The 17,388-nt window shown below is 43.5% G+C and overlaps 1 protein-coding gene across 12 annotated transcripts in view; it reads left to right on the top strand.

The window, feature by feature from the left end:
• Positions 1-17,388, top strand: part of STAU1 (staufen double-stranded RNA binding protein 1) — a 100,052-nt gene that overhangs the window by 18,216 nt on the left and 64,448 nt on the right. For 6 of the 12 annotated variants that reach the window (XM_016194932.2, XM_016194930.2, XM_016194931.2 and 3 more), the window contains exon 2: positions 14,495-14,561. The exons of 2 other annotated variants lie outside the window; for them this stretch is intronic. The gene's annotated coding sequence lies outside the window, so the exon portion shown is untranslated. Of the gene's footprint in view, positions 1-8,544; positions 8,665-14,494; positions 14,562-17,388 lie in introns of all 12 variants that reach the window. 4 more of the 12 variants (XM_060185699.1, XM_060185724.1, XM_060185759.1 and 1 more) reach the window with 1 other exon arrangement.

The following is a 17,388-nucleotide window of genomic DNA, read 5'->3' on the forward strand; positions in this document are numbered from 1 at the left end:
AGAAGTTCAGTGTAGGCATAGGGGACCAGATTGGGTGACGAGACTTCAAGCATTGGACAGGGTGGGCGAAGATATCCGCGTATATTGGCAGGTCCGGTCGAGCGTAGACGTGGGAAATGAACTTAAATGATGCCGCATCCCGACGAATATCTGGCGGGGCGATGTTGCTAAGAACTGGCAGCCATGGAACCGGGGTGGAACGGATGGTTCCAGAAATTATCCTCATGGAGGAATATAATTTGAAATCGACCAAGTGGACTTGGGGGCTACGGAACCATACTGGGGCACAGTATTCTGCAGTGGAATAGCAGAATGCCAGAGATGATGATCGTAGTGTGGAAGTGCTCGCGCCCCATGAGGAGCTGGCCAGTCTTGCAATGATGTTATTCCTTGCTGCAGTTTTTATGAGATGTTTGTGAAATGACAGAGTGCGATCGAGAGTAATGCCAAGATAGACTGGCTGGGCTTCATGCTGGATTCTCGTGTCGCCAAGCTGCACATTAAGCTCACGCGAGGCCGAGGCATGGTGTAGATGGAAAACAGATGATACCGTTTTTGCAGTGCTAGGGATTAGTCGCCATTTTTTACAGTAATCAGATATCAGAGACATGTCTTTCGTTAGTGTTTCCTCAAGGATGTCGAACTTTGATGCCTGAGTTGCACTGCAGATGTCATCGGTGTAGATGAACTTCCTTGAAGAAGTTTCTGGGAGGTCATTGATGTAAATATTAAATAGCGTAGGAGCCAGAACAGACCCCTGGGGGAGGCCACTTGAGACAAGTCTCCATCTGCTAGACTTGTCACCCAGATGCACCCGGAATCTTCTGTTTTGGAGAAGAAACGATATAGTGTTGGCCACCCATGGAGGCAGGCATCTTGAGATCTTGACTAGGAGACCACGGTGCCAGACCGTGTCATAGGCTGCTGTGAGATCAACAAAGACAGCACCCGTCTTTAAATTCTTCTGGAATCCATTTTCAATGTAAGTTGAGAGGGCCAGGGCTTGTTCGCAGGTAGATCTTCCTGGGCGGAAACCAGCTTGGGCGGGGGATAGGAATTTCTCTGTAAGATGAAGGGGGGCCACTAATGATAGCCGAGGATACTGGTGTGGGTCTAGGAGGCTTAGTAACTGGAGCAGAGTCCTGCATGTTCCCTATTGAGCTACACTACATCCTTCATTGTGCCCACGTGATTATTTTTTTCTTTTTTGCCTCCAGGGTTATTGCTGGGGCTCGGTGCCTGCTCCATGAATTGCTCTTGTGGCTATTTTTATTTTATTTTATTTTTTTTGGATAGGACCAGAGAGAAATTGAGAGAGGAGGGGAAGACAGAGAAAAAGAGGGAGAGAGAAAGACACCTGCCGACCTGCCTCATTGCCTGTGAAGCGACCCCCCTGCAGGTGGGGAGCCAGGGGTTTGAACCAGGATCCTTGCGCTTAGTACTATGTGCTTAACCTGGTGTGCTACCGCCCGACCCCCCCCCCCATGTGATTTTTGTTTTGCTTTGGATAATTCTCTCACCAATGCTTCATTCTCACCCACCAGAGTTAGAATGAATTTTATTCATTAGAACATTAGGCCAGGTGGTCCAGGAGGTGGTGCAGTGAATAAAGTATTGGAGTCTTAACTATGAGGTCCTGAGTTCAGCCCCCGGCAGCACATGTACCAGACTGATGTCAGGTTCTTTCTCTCCTCCTACCTTTCTCACTAACAAACAAATAAATTAACAAACAAAACAAAACAAAACATTAGACCAGTTTGGAAAAAAAGTTTGGTTCAGTAATTGAATTTGTGGTGAACCTTATGAAGATTTATAGTTTATTATTTCTTGTGATAAATTGTTGCAGTCATACTGAATTAAAACTTTTAAAAATATTTTATTTGTTTATTATTGAGAAACATAGGAGGAGAGAGAAAGAGCCAGACATCACTCTGGTACATGTGCTACTGGGGATTGAACTCAGGACTTCCTTGAGAGTTGATGCTTTATCCACTGCGCCACCTCCAGGACCACAAACTTTATTTTAGGTTATTTATTTATTTATTTATTTATTTACCAGAGCACTGTTCAGCTCTGGTTTATGGTGGTACATGGGATTGAACCTGGGACTTTGGAGCCTCAGGCATAAGAGTCTGTTTGCATAATTATTATGCTATCTACCCTCCACCCTTAGGTTGTTTTTATTTTATTTTATTTAATTTATTTTTCCCTTTTGTTGCCCTTGTTTATCTTCATTGTTATTTCTGTTGTTGGATAGGACAGAGAAATCAAGAGAGGAGGGAAAGACAGGGGGAGAGAAAGACACCTACAGACCTGCTTCACTGCCTGTGAAGCGACTCCCCTACAGGTGGGGAACTGGGGGCTTGAACCAGGATCCTGAAGCTGGTCTATGCGTTTTGGGCCATGTGTGCTTAACCTGCTGTGCCACCGCCCTGCTCGAATTAAAACTTTTTAAAAAATAAATTTACTTATTCCCTTTTGTTGCCCTTGTTGTTTTATTCTAGTTATTGTTGTTATTGATGTTGTTGTTGGATAGGACAGAGACAAATGTAGAGAAGAGGGGAAGATGGGGAGCGTAAAATAGACACCTGCAGACCTGCTTCACCACTTGTGAAGCTACCCCCCTGCAGGTGGGGAGCCAGGGGCTCGAACGGGGATCCTTAAGCTGGTCCTTGCATTTTGTACTACCTGCGCTTAACCCGCTGCACTACAGCCCGACTCCCAAATTAAAACTTTAAAGCTGATTCAGAAGCTTGGATATGGAGGTATTGCAAAAATACAGCTAGATAGCAGATGAGTTCAGACTTCATTTATGCCTTATACCTAACTCAGCACTTGGAGGACTCTGCTCCCAGGACTGTCGTCCCTCATTTATCACCGTTAATCAGTTACAGACCCTGCCGCGATAAGTGAATTTCTGAAAATTAGGATTCCTTATTTATAAATTAAATGTTTTTATAGTTAGAGCACAGAAAACCTGTTTACAATCTTCTAAATATGGTTGTTAACATTATTAGAGGCCTCTCGACATGAAATAACACCCCTTTAGCTTTGCTTCCTTGTTGAAAGAGACAGTAGCCGTTGCACGGATGTTCTTTCTATCTTTAGGGATGGAGCGAATGGTAGACTCAGTCAAGTCGTAGTGGCAGGTAATCTCCAGGATATTCTTGCCATCTTTGATTGTATCCAAGAGTTTCACCTCCTGGTGGTAAGCATCTTCCTCCGGTGCTTAGTTTCATCATCAGAAGGCTTTAGAAGAAGCAGCATGTTTAAGAGCCATTGTGGAGCTTAGGTAAAGGTTCTCAGAAATCACAAACGAGCAAGGATGCTTCTAGTGCTTAGTGATGTAGAAGCGAGAGAAACACGTTCTCATTGGCTTGGTTTGCCCACACCACACCCGATTGCAAACACACACGAGGAATGGTCGGGGGGGCAGCACCTGGTGTTGAGGGATCTGCAGGGATACTTGAATACATAGGCCTACAGTCTATACGTTCAGCAGTTTTAATTTTCATTGTAATGCAGGAGTGTATAATTGGCTCAGACAACCAAGTGCTCGCTGTATCATTTTCATGGTCTCCATGAACTTTTTTATGAATAAATTTGAAAAAACTGTGGTAGAGTGAAGCTGCAAAAGTCCAAGCATCAAGTGGCAAGCAACAGCTAAAGTTATCTGTAGACTCTTGAAACATAGAAGAGTGCAAAGGCATTCAGGCTGCCAAAGTGCCTGGTTTAGGTTAACTCCAGTATGATTGTGGAGAATCAGTAACTTGCTGAGGCAGTGGTAACTTAGATGCAAGGTTTAGATGTAGGGTGTTTGGAGATTTTATTACTATACTATCTGTATCCTAAAGTTGTTAGTCCACATGTGGCTGTTTGTCCTGCTTCCTGCTGAACCAGCTCCTTTGTAACCAGGAATTCTTGATGTATAATAAAACTTAGTATAAAAAGGTTCTCCCTGGGGGGCCGGGTGGTGGCACAGCAGGTTAAGCACACATGGCGGGAAGCTCAGGGACCAAGTGCAGCAGGTTAAGCACACATGGCGGGAAGCTCAGGGACCAAGTGCAGCAGGTTAAGTGCACATGGCGGGAAGCTCAGGGACCAAGACTTGCATAAGGATCCCGGTTCGAACCTACCTGTAAGGGGGTCGCTTCACAAGCAGTAAAGCAGGTCTGTAAGTGTCTTTCTCCCCCCCTACCCCCGTCTTTCCTTCTTCTCTTCATTTCTCTCTTTCCTATCCAACAACAACAATATCAATGACAGCAATAATAACCACAACAACAATAAAAAAAAACAACAACAGGGGCAACAAAAGGGAAAAAAATGGCCCAAGGAGCACTGGGTTTGTGGGGAAGGCACTGAGCCCTAGCAATAACCCTGGAGGCAAAAAAAATTCTATTCAAATAAAAAAGGTTCTGCCTCTTAAGGGGGTGTCCCATTGCCGTTCCTCCTCCTTAAGGGGTTCATGTTTAATGGAGACACCTACAGCAGCTCAGTCAGACATAGCTCTGAGTAATCTTTTGTATTAGCACCCTGACCCGCAGACATACAACTCAAATAAATATTTAAAAAAATCTTTAAAAAAGATCACTGGGGGAAATAGTTTAAGGACACAGGTGAAAGAAGATAATTTATTAATCTTTGTTTTTTTAATATTTATTTATTTATTCCCTTTTGTTGCCCTTGTTTTATTGTTGTAGTTATTGTTGTTATTGATGTCGTTGTTGGATAGGACAGAGAGAAATGGAGAGAGGAGGGGAAGGCGGGGGGGGGGGAGAGAAAGATAGACACCTGCAGACCTGCTTAACTGCTTGTGAAGCGACTCCCCTGCAGGTGGGGATCTGGGGGCTGGAACTGGGATCCTCACGTCAATCCTTGCGCTTTGTGCCACGTATGCTTAACTCACTGCGCTACTGCCTGACTCCCATCTTTTGTGTTTTAGTAGGCTGTCTACTAAGTAACAGCTGTAATCCTTCATGAAGTTAGTTAAAAGTTATTTTAACTACTCTTACCCCACAATCTTGTCCATCATTATTCAATCACTAATAATAACAAAGAAGTTGAAAAATAAGAAAACACAAAGCAGAACTTGGATTGGGTTTGGTGTACTGCACCGAAGTAAAAGACTCTGGGGGTGGGGGGCGGTTCAGGTCCTGGAACATGATGGCAGAGGAGGACCTAGAGGGGGCTGAATTGTTATGTAGAAAGAAAACTGAGAAATGTTACACATGTACAAACTACTGTATTTTACTATAAACCATTAGTCCCCTAATAAATTATCTTTAAAAAATTTTCTATTTTATTTTTTTGTATTTATTTCCCCTTTTGTTGTCCTTGTTTTTTATTGTTATAGTTATTGTTGAGAGAAGGGGAAGACGGGGAGAGAAAGATAGCCACCTGCAAACCTGCTTCACCATTTGTGAAGTGACTCCCCTGCAGGTGGGGAGCCAGGGGCTTGAACCGGGATCCTTAAACTGGTCCTTGTGCTTTGTGCCACCTGTACTTAAACCGCTGCACTACCACCTGATTCCCTAAAAAATTATTTTAACTGTAGACAAATTGTTGCTAAGAAGGCTACTTTCTTTTTTTTTATCTTTTACAATTTTTTAATATTTATTTTATTTATTTTTTCCCTTTTGTTGCCCTTGTTGTTTTATTGTTGTAGTTATTATTGTTGTTGTTGTATAGGACAGAGAGAAATGGAGAGAGGGAGGGGAAGACAGAGAGGAGGAGAGAAAGATAGACACCTGCAGACCTGCTTCACCGCCTGTGAAGCGACTCCCCTGCAGGTGGGGAGCCAGGGGCTTGAACCGGGATCCTTAAACTGGTCCTTGTGCTTTGTGCCACCTGTACTTAAACCGCTGCACTACCACCTGATTCCCTAAAAAATTATTTTAACTGTAGACAAATTGTTGCTAAGAAGGCTACTTTCTTTTTTTTTTATCTTTTAAAATTTTTAAAAAATATTTATTTATCCCCTTTTGTTGCCCTGGTTGTCTTTTTATTGTTATTGTAGTTATTCTTGTTATTGATGTCGTCGTTGTTAGATAGGACAGAGAAAAATGGAGGGAGGAGGGGAAGACAGGGGGAGAGAAAGACACCTGCAGACCTGCTTCACCGCCTGTGAAGTGACTCCCCTGCAGGTGGGGAGCTGGGGGCTCGAACCGGGTTCCTTATGCTGGTCTTTACGTTTTGTGCCACTTGTGCTTAACCCGCTGTGCTACTGCCCGACTCCCCTTTTTAAAATTTTTATTGATATAGTAATGATTTATATATAATAAGACCATACACAGGACAAGGGGGGTACAGTTCCCACCACATCCCATCCCTTCCATTGGGAGCTTTCCTATTCTTTATTCCTCAGGGAGCATTGACCCAAGGTCATTAGGGGTGTAGAGGTCTGGCTTCTGTAATTGCTTCTCTGCTGGACATGGGCATTGGCAGATCGATCCATACTCCCAGCTTGTCTCTCTCTTTCCCTAGTGGGGCAGGGCTCTGGAGAGGTGGGGTTCCAGGACACATTGGTGAGGTCATCTGTCCAGGGAAGTCAGGTTGGTAACATGGTAGCACCTGCAACTTGGTGGCTAAAAAAGCATTCAGATACAAAGCAGAACAAATTGTTTAATAATCAGGACCCTAAAGGCTAGGATAGAGCAGATGAGATTTGGGGGTCTCCATTTGGAAAAGGCTAGTAGGTCTATTTTAGGTATATTCCAAGAGGCCCATGACTTTACTGAGTTTTGCCCGAGTTTGACACCTAACATGCAGGTCAAAGGTATTATCTGGGGAGATGGTGTCAGAGTTGGAGATAGAACTAGAAAACTGGGTCAGGGGAGAGAGTAGCTTCTAAATATGGGGAAAGTATGTAAACCCCACTGATTTGATCTGGGGCCCACATTTAGGACAGGATCCTGTGTAACCTCTGCATCCTTGTAGGTCTGAGTTCGCAGTCTGTAGTCATAGCTAAGAACATTCTAGGCTGATCTCTTTACAGGACCCATCTTCCTTGAGTGGCATAATATGTTGACACAGCCTCCCTTTAGAGAATGGGGCAATCACTACCAATGTTGACCCACCTTGAGGGCAAGGTCCTATAGAGGCACATAAGAAGGTTCATTATGTTGTTCCTGATGGACCAGTAACAGTGCTGAGAGGGATCTGTTAGAGGTCTAGGCCCATCATGTCTATGTGGGAATCTCACGATTCCCTGACTAGGGCCCCAGGTGAAGGGGTGGCCTGGTATTTACCTAAAGAGCCATCATTAAAGTGTGCCAGTCTCTTGCCCTTATGCAGCTTTTGTAGTCCTTACATTGTCAAGTATAGCCTTGGTGTGACTAAGGGAAGTGAAGTAGGAAGTAGATGAGGAGGGTATCTAGGCCTAAGTGGAAACTATTTGATTAAGTACTTGGTACTTAATAAACAAGGTGTCGTTTTTTTTTTTTGTTTGTTTGTTTGTTTTTTTTGTTTTTTGTTTTGGTCTTTCTACTTGCTGCACTTATTGAGTCTCTGCAAACTGTTGTTTACTTTTACTTTAAGGTATATATTTTCTCCTAATTTATGGATACACGCACGCATGTGTTGTAGCTCATGGGCCCTGGTCTATATTTAGGTTCTGTGGCTTTGTTAGGAAGTGAACCACCTGAAATAGAATTGAGGAGTCCTATGAGCTAGGGACAGTCCCACCAGACTACTGGAACTGAAGGGTTGACATTGCACGCCTGGTGTCTCTGGACACAGTCCAAAGTGAAACGTATCGAGGTGGTACTGGTTGCTTGATTAGGGTGAGCTCAGCAGATGCAGTATCAAATGGTATGGGTTGAGAGAAGTGTATAGGAAAATAAGCTATGCCCAGAGGTTTTAGGACTGGGAGAAATACAGTATTATAGAGAATGGGGAAGGTTCCTGCTGTCTGAGGAGTTTAAGAAAGCAATATTTATTATTGTAACCAAGTTATTTGGGAATTTGATTTACTTTGAAAATCCTATGGTTAGGATTTGTTGTCAGCTTCTCTCTTTTTATTTCTTGTATTTATTACATAGAGACAGCCAGAAACCAGGAGGGAAGAGAGAAATACCTGCAGCCCTGCTTCACCACTGCAAAGCTTCCCCCTGCAGGTGGGGACTGGGGGCTCAAACCTGGATCCTTGCACATAGTAACATGTGTGTTCAATTAGGTATGCACCTGGCTCCAGAAAAAGCTAGCTTCTTTAAAATTATTCTAGGGGCTGGATGATGAAGGACACATATAGTACACAAGGTTCTGGGTTCAAGGCTCTGGCCCCACCTATAAGAGGAAAGCTTCATAAACTGAAGCAGCACTGCAGGTGTCTACACAAATTAAATAAAAATAATATAAATAAATAAAACTATGCTAGTTTTCATAGGAAATGTGGAATCCAAGCTTCCAATTAGCTCTATATAAGGTTAGGTGGTTGTTGACCTCTTTGTTTCCCAGCCATTTCTTTTCATTTCATCTTTGGTGTTTTGAGCATGCTTGAATCTACTTACCACTCAAGTTCCAATTTTTTCATTCTTTTTATTTCAGATAGAGACAGTGACAGAGAGGGAAACACAGAGCACTACTCTACCATTTGTGAAGCTTCATCTGGTGTGGTGTTCTGCGATAAAGACTTGGGCCAGCATCTTTGTGGCTCTACTAGGAAGGGTGAGCTCTCTCCTGACCCCTTCTCAGTTTAGTGCTTGTTTGCTTTTGTCACCAGTGGTCTCTCTCTCTCTCTCTCTGTCTCTCTGTCTCTAGGGTTATTGCTGGGGCTCAGTGTGGCTTCTGGAGACCTTTTTTTCCTGTTTTTTTTTATTGGATAGGACAGAAATTGAGAGAAATGGGGAAGATAGAGAACGAGAGAGAAAGACACCTGCAGAGACACCTGCAGAGCAGCCTCTCTGCTTGTGAAGCAACCTCCCTGCAGGTGGGGAACTGGGATCCTTGTGCTGGTCCTTGCACTTTGTACTATGCACACTTAACCTGGTGTGCTACTGCCCATCCCCCTTTATTTCTTTATTGTTGGATAGAGACAGAGAGAAATTAAGAGGGGAGGAAGAAATAGAGAGACACCTGCAGCCCTGCTTTACCACTTGTGAAGCTTTCCCCCTGTAGGGGACCAGGGGCTTGAACTCAGGTCATTGTACACTGTAATAAGTGGACCCAACAAGGTATGCCACCACCTGGCACCTGTCACCAGCATTCTTGATGGGGCCTTTGTACTTGCACAATTCCTCTGCTTGGTATGGACTTGTTTTTGTATTTTAAAAAAGTGCTTTTTTATTATTTATTTTCCCTTTTGTTCCCCTTGTTTTATTGTTGTTGTGGTTATTATTGTTGTTGGATAGGACAGAGAGAAATGGAAAGAGGAGGGGAAAATAGAGAAGGGGAGAGAGACAACTGCAGACCTGCTTCACCACTTGTGAAGTGACTCCCCTGAAGGTGGGGATCCAGGGGCTCCAACCAGGATCCTTATGCAGGTCCTTGCGCTTTGCATGCATACAGCCCAGGCTCCCACCGCGCAGAAGGAGACTTAGGTGTTGTGGTCTCTTTCCTTCTCTCTGTCTCTCTAAAATAAGCAAACAATTGAAGGTGAGTCAGGGTTGGAGAGTTAGAAAGAATGAAATGGAAAGGGAAAGAGAGCTGCCATAGCACTCTTCACTACTTGTGATGCTTCCCTGCGCAGGTACTTCTGTGTGGTCACCAGGGGCTTGAGCCACAATTCTTGCATGATCAAGTATACAGTTTACCCTGGGAGCCATCTCCAGGCCGTTATTCTTGTCATTGTGGTTTCACAGCCCCAGGCCAGCTTACCCTGTGTCTCCTCCCCTGCCCCCCAAAGTGGTAGAGAAACAGGGAAACGCATCACCAGAGCTTCCTTCGATATGGTGTGGACCAGCTCTTAACCTGGGTTGTCTGCATGCCAAAGTAAGTGCACTATCCAATTGAGCTCCATGCAGGCCCTTCCAAGCCATTTCCCACATTCACTTCCTAAGTGATGGTATTGGGAATGTTTAATGTAATTTATTATTTGGTATTGAATTGCCTCCTGAACATTTTTTTAAAAATATTTATTTATTTATTTCCTTTTTGTTGCCCTTGTTTTTATTGTTGTTGTAGTTATTATTGTTGTTGATGTTGTTGTTGTTGGATAGGACAGAGAGAAATGGAGAGAGGAGGGAGAGAGAAAGACACCTACAGACCTGCTTCACCGCCTGTGAAGCGACTCCCCTGCAGGTGGGGAGCCGGGGGCTCGAACCAGGATCCTTACACCGGTCCTTGTGCTTTGCGCCACCTGTGCTTAACCTACTGTGCTACCGCTGGACTCCCAACATTTTTTTTTTTAAAAAACTTATGGAAGTTTGGAAGTAGTGCAGCGGGTTAAGCACACGTGGCGCAAAGCTCAAAGACCCCAGAGTAAGGATCCTGGTTCGAGCCCCCAGCTCCCCACTTGCAGGGGAGTCGCTTCACAGGTGGTGAAGTAGGTCTGCAGGTGTCTTTCTGTCCCCTTCTGTCTTCCCCTCCTCTCTCCATTTCTCTCTGTCCTATCCAACAACAACGATACCATCACCAACAACAATGAAAAACAAGGGCAACAAAAGGGAAAATAAAATAAATATTTAAAAAAACTTTATTTGCTGAGACAGAAATTGAGAGGGAAGGGGGATATAGAGGGAGAGACACAGAAACACCTGTAGCACTGCTTCACAAGTTGTGAAGCTTTCCTCTTGCAGGTGGAGACAGGGGACTTGAACTTGGCGTTCTTGTGCATTGTAACGTGCACTTAACTAGGTACACCACTGCCCAACCCCCTACAGCTAGTCTTAAGAGCTAGACCATTGGGAAGGGAGAGAGAGCATAATGGCTATGCAAAGAAAAAAAAAGTAACGAGGAAAAGAAAACAAAGATCTTTCAACTTCTAAGGTCCCAGGTTCAATCTCCATCGCCACCATAAGCCAGAATTCAGCAGTGCTTTGGTTAAAATGAACACTGTAATTTGTGGACTCAACCAGGTGTGCCCCCCTTCTTAAATTGTTACTGTATTGTATAAACTCATGGATGCTTGATGACCTGAACTAGAACTTGAGTGATATTTTTTTTCAAGTCTGTTTATTTGAAGTTCATGCTGTCTGTTTATTAAAATGAACTGAGGAATGTATTTCTTTAAATATTTATTTACTAATGAAAGAGAAATCAGAGCATTGCTTAGTTCTTGTGGTGCATGGAGGTGACTGAACCTAGAACCTCAGCGCCTCAGGCATGTAAATTATGTATAACCATTATGCTGTCTCCCCAATCTAAAGAATGCATTTTTTTTTTGCCTCTAGGGTTATCACTGGGGCTCAGTGCCTGCACTAAGAATCCATTGCTCTTGGAGGCCATTTTTCCCATTTATTGCCCTTGTCGTTGCCTTTGTAGTAGTAGTTATTGTTGTCATAGCTGTTGTTGAAGAAATCGAGAGAGGAAGGGAAGACAGGAGGAGAGAAAGACACCTGCAGTCCTGCTTCACTGTTTGTGAAGTGACCCCCTGCAGGTTGGGATCTGGGGGCTTGAACCGGATCCTTATGCAGGTCCTTGCACCTTGCACCATGTGCTCTTAACCCACTGCGCTACCACCCAGCTCCCAGAATGCATTTTATTTTAATCTTTTTATTGGATAGACAGCCAGAAATTGAGAGGGTAGGGGAAGATAGAGGGGGATAGAGACAGAGAAACACCTTCAGCCCTGCTTCACCACTTGCCAATCTTTTGCCCTGTAGGTGGGAACTGGGGGCTTAAACCCCGGGTCCTTGCACATTGTAATGTGTGCTCAACCAGGTGCACCACCCAGCCCCAGAATGAATTTTCTTTTCTTTTTTTTTTTTCCCCTTTATTGGGAGATTAATGTTTTACAGTCGCCAGTGAATACAATAGTTCGTATGTGCATAACATTTTTCAGTTTTCCACATAACAATACAAACCCCACTAGATCCTCTGTCAGAGTTAACATACAAAGCCAAATTGTTGAACAATCATGGACCTAAAGGCTGAAATAGTGCAGATAAAGTGTTGGGGGGTACTCTCTGCAGACTCTTGTGTACTTCTGCTTTCAGGTATATAGTTTTCCCTGGTTTATGGACACGTGAACATTTGCTCTATCTCAGGGGACCTGGTCTATATCTAGGTTTGGGGACTTTGTTAGGAAGTGAACCGCCTGGAATGGAATTAGAGACTACTATGAAAGGAAAGGTCTCACCCGAGTGATGAAGCTGAAGGGTTGTCATTCCACGCCTGAAGTCTCTGGACATAGCCTGAAGTGAAGCATGCTGGGGTGGCACTCGTTGCCATTTATCTTTTTTTATTTTTATTTTTATTTTTTAATTTTATTTATTTCCTTTTGTTGCCCTTGTTGTCTTTTATTGTTGTTGTAGTTATTGATGTCCTCATTGTTGGATAGGACAGAGAGAAATGGAGAGAGATGGGGAAGACAGAGGGGGAGAGAAAGACACCTACAGATTTGCTTCACCACCTGTGAAGCGACTCCCCTATAGGTGGGGAGCCAGGGGCTCAAACCGGGATCCTTATGCCAGTTCTTGCGCTTTGTGCCACATGCACTTAACCTGCTGCGCTACCACTGGACTCTCTCTTTTTTTTTAACTTCTTGTCTTTTTAAAATATTTATTCCCTTTTTGTTGCCTTTGTTGTTTTATTGTTATAGTTATTTTTGTTATTGATGTTGTTGGATAGGACAGAGAGAAATGGAGAGAGGAGGGGAAGACAGAGAGAGGGAAAGAGAGACACCTGCAGACCTGCTTCACCACTTGTGTAGTGTCTCCTCTGCAGGTGGGGAGTCAAGGGCCTTAACGTGAGCTTAACCTGCAGCACTACAGCCCGTCTCCCTACATTTTTCTTAAATACTTTTTTCTTTTATTATTGTTATTATTGCAGAACTAGGGCCTCACCCATGCATATACTATTCCACTGCTTCCCAGCACTCCTGCTCTTTTTACTTAAGACATAATTTGAGGCAGAGAAGAGAATCAGCGAAGGAGAGAAACCTTTTTGCTGTCCTTGGAGCTTGGTGCTTGAATGGAGGGAAACTTCCACTGGTGGTTTTAGACATTTGTTGGCCTGCTTAAAGGTCTTTTTCAGTTCTGCTTTTAGTAGTCTCTTGAAAGTGGGAAATAGGGCGGGGAGATAACATAATGTTTATGTAAAGAGATTCTCCCGCGTGAAGTTCCCAAGTCTAGGTTCAGTCCCCCTCACCACCATAAGCCAGAGCTGAACAGTACTCTGGTTAAAATAAAAGGATTAGGAAGGGTGAGATTATGGAAAAGCACGACTTTGTAGTAGACAATTATTAGTTCTTTTTTGAAAACCTTTCTGTGTAATTATATTTATATCACTAAGCCATATGGTTAGGATGCTTATTAATACAATACTTAGAAGGGAGGAAATTAAGTTTGTAAACTAGGCTGTGATTGACAACATATGCCTTTTTCTTTTAAATTTTTTTTATTTTAAATTAGTTTATTGTTGGATAGAGACAAAGAAATTGAGAAAGAAGGAGGAGATTGGGAAAGAGACAGAGAAATACCTGCAGCCCTACTTCACCACTCATGAAACTTTTCCCCTGCAGGTGAGGTCCAGGGGCTTGAACCCAGATCCTTGGGCATTATAATGTGTGCACTTAACCAGTGTGCACCACCGCCTGTCCTCCTATTTTATTTAAGATGAGAGGGAGAGAGGAGGGAAGAAAGAGAACCAGACACTATTCTGTCATCTTTACTGTTCGGAATCAAACATGGGATCTTCTGCTTTAGACTCCCAACACCTTATCTATCCACTGCGCCACCTCCCAGACTACTCATGTCTTTACTTACTTACTTACTTTCTTTTTTTTTTTTTTACCTCCAGTGTTATTGCTGGGGCCCCCTGCCTGCACTACGAATCCATTGCTTCTGGAGGCTATTCCCCCCTTTTGTTGCCCTTGTTGTTTATCTTTGTTGTTATTATTATTGTTGTCATTGCTGCTGCTGCTGTTGTTGGATAGGACAGAGAGAAATCAAGAGAGATGGGGAAAATAGAGGGAGGAGAAAGATAGACACCTACAGACCTGCTTCACCATCTATGAAGCGACCCCCCTGCAGGTGGGGAGCCGGGGGCTTGAACCAGGGTCCATAGGCCGGTCTGTGCATTTTTGCGCTGTGTGCACTTAACCTGCTACACTACCTCCCGGCCCCCATGTCTTTACTTTTAAAAATTAATTTTATGGTATATAGTAATTCATACTGAAAGGGGAATTATATAGCCTTGTGTTCATACCTGGGCAAAGCATTCTTTATCTAGATCCTGGGCAGTTGTATCTGTTTCTATAGTGTACTGCTTCAAGCTATGATATCTTACTTTCAGAAACCTCCCTACTTGGAGCCTTTAGGTTTCTCTGAAACTAGCAATCTGTATCTTAATTTTCAGAGAAAGATCTACTCTAATATATATTTGTTTGACTTTCTAGGAACTTCATAACCACATAACCTCAACTGAACAAAAGCAACATTGTTCCTGGAGCACTTCTTTTTAAGGTACAACTTGTGTTTATCATATCAGACCTATTCATAACCTGTAACATTTTTGAAATTATCAGTGATTTTTTTATGGAATATGGCATTTGGTATATCTGACTGTAATATTAGAGACATAGAAGAAAAAGCTTTCAGTTAAAATTTCTTGTTACCATTGATATTTAAAATCCAAGAAACAATTTAAAAGTAAAGTTTATATTAACACTGCCCTATATTTTATTGTTTAAAAAATTATTCATTACTGAGAGAAGTATGAGATCTCATGCTTGAGAATTCAGTGCTTTTATCCACTGTGCCACCTCCCAGGCTAATACTGTCATAACTTTAAATATAGAGCATTGAAAACTTATTACTTAAAGTTGTCATTAAAAATGACTAGTTTGTGGTCTGGGAGGTGGCACAGTGGATAAAGCACTGGACTCTTAAGCATTAGGTCCTGACTTCAATCCCTGACCACACATGTACCAGAGTGATGTCTGGTTCTTTCTCTCTCCCCTATCTTTCTCATGAATAAATAAATAAGATCTTAAAAAAAAAATTACTAGGTCAGGGGCCAGTTAAGTCCCACAGTGCACCAGCTTAAGCACAGATAGTACAAGGAGCAAGGGCCTGTGCAAGGCAAGGATCCCAGTTCCAGCCTCTGGCTGCCTACCTGCAGGGGGGTCGCCTCACAAGCGATTAAGCAGGTCTGCAGGTGTCTATCTTCCTCTGCTCTCAATTTCTATCCCATCCAAATAAATAAATAAATAAATAAATACCAGAAGAAAATGGCCTCCAGGAATAGTGGAGGCACTGAGCTCCAGTAGTAACCATGGAATCAAAAAAAAAAAAAAAAAAAAAAAAAACCACTGACAGTTTTTGAGATTCTCTTTTGTACCCTGATTGTTTGTGATCTAGACCAAAAGAGTTTTATAAATTTTCCGTGTTTTATGATCTTTTATCAAAGTACTGCAAAATGGACACTACACGCATTGACATTGCTTTGTATTTTATTGGCTCACCCTTCCTTCCTTCCTTCCTTCCTTCCTCCCTCCCTCCCTCCCTCCCTCCCTCCCTCCCTCCCTCCCTCCCTCCCTTTCTCCCTTCCTTCCTTCCTTGCCTCTAGGGTTGTCGCTTGGGGCTCAGTGCCAGCACTACAAATCCAGTGCTCTTGTCAGACACTTTTATTATTATTAAAAAAATATATTTATTTCCTTTTGTTGCCCTTGTTTTATTGTTATAGTTATTATTGTTGTTGTTATTGATGTCGTTGTTGGATAGGGCAGAGAGAAATAGAGAGAGGAGGGGAAGACAGACGGGGAGAGAAAGACAGACGCCCGCAGACCTGCTTCACCGCCTGTGACGCGACTCCCCTGCAGGCGGGGAGCCTGGGGCTCAAACCGGAGTCTTTCCGCCCGTCCTTGCGCTTTGCGCCACGTGTGCTTAACCTGCTGCACTACCACCTGACTCCCAGCCACTTTTATTTTTATTGGATAGGACAGAGAAAAATTGAGAGGGGAAGGGGAGAGACACCTGCAGGACTGCATCACGGCTTATGAAGCGAACCTCTGCAGGTGGGGAACCAGGGGCTCGAACAGAGATCCTTGCGCAGGTCCTTGCACTTCATACTATGTGTGCTTAATTACTGGTACTTTCTACTGAAGAATAAAATCACATCATTGTATCATATCTTAGAGATAGTAGCTAGTGGACTAGTTGACATTCTTTATGAATGATGAAATGGAAGTATAAAGAAGTTAGAGAAGTCGGGAGTCGGGCCATAGCGCAGTGGGATAAGCGCACGTGGCACAAAGCTCAAGGATGGGCGTAAGGATCCGGTTCGAGCCCCCGGCTCCCCACCTGCAGAAGAGGCGTTTCACAGGCGGTGAAGCAGGTGTGCAGGTGTCTTATCTTCTTCTCCCCGTCTCTGTCTCCCCTCCTTTCTATTTCTCTCCTAGCTAACAACGATGACATCAGTAACAACAATAATAACTACAACAATAAAAAACAAGGACAACAAAAGGGAAAATAAATACATAAAATAAATTAGAGAAGTATAAAACTTAGGACGGGCAGTCGGGTGGTAATGCAGCGAGTTAAGCGCACGTGGCGTGAAGCCTAAGGACCGGCACTGCTGGCTTGTTGGTATGCATGAGACCCCTTCTGTTTCATTTGGTTTAAATCCCCCCTGCTTAACACTATTCTATTTACATAACCACTTCATTCTATTTATATAACCGCTGTTAACAAGTACCTCCCTCCAGGGCATTGGTTCAATCCCCACTGTTTCATGATATGTTTTTGCTCCACCCCCCCTCCTTGTCACACCCTGATCCTCTCCTTGTCACACTCTGATTGTCACCAGTCACTTTTCTCTCCACCCTCTCTATGTCACACCCTGTTTCCACCCTACTTGGCAAGTATATATAAAGACAGCATTGTGAGTTTTAGAGTACTGTACCTTGAGTTTAGCTTAGCTCGTCTTAGATTGTGCTGCGTCCTGCATGAATAAAGAGATACTGCATACAACCCAGCCATGAATCCCGGGTCATCTGTTACCCGCCCGTGAAGCCAGCCCGGTGAAAACAACCTAACCCGTCGAAAACGACATATGGCGCCCGAACAGGGACTGAAATAAGCCCTAAAACATGGACCGGCATCAACGTGGGATCCTACCCCCCCATCGTCCAGATAAGTAAACTTGGCTACCCATCCACCATGGGTTGCCTTTCTACTTACGAAGAGGTTTGCCAAAGCCTCTACTGTTTCATTATGAGACAGTTTCTCTGTCTCTGGAACATTTTACTCTGGGCCACACTTTGGTTCCCTCACTGGGAACTTTGGTTTC

This window comes from Erinaceus europaeus, chromosome 1 (genome assembly GCF_950295315.1).
Source record: "Erinaceus europaeus chromosome 1, mEriEur2.1, whole genome shotgun sequence".
NCBI lineage: Eukaryota > Metazoa > Chordata > Mammalia > Eulipotyphla > Erinaceidae > Erinaceus > Erinaceus europaeus.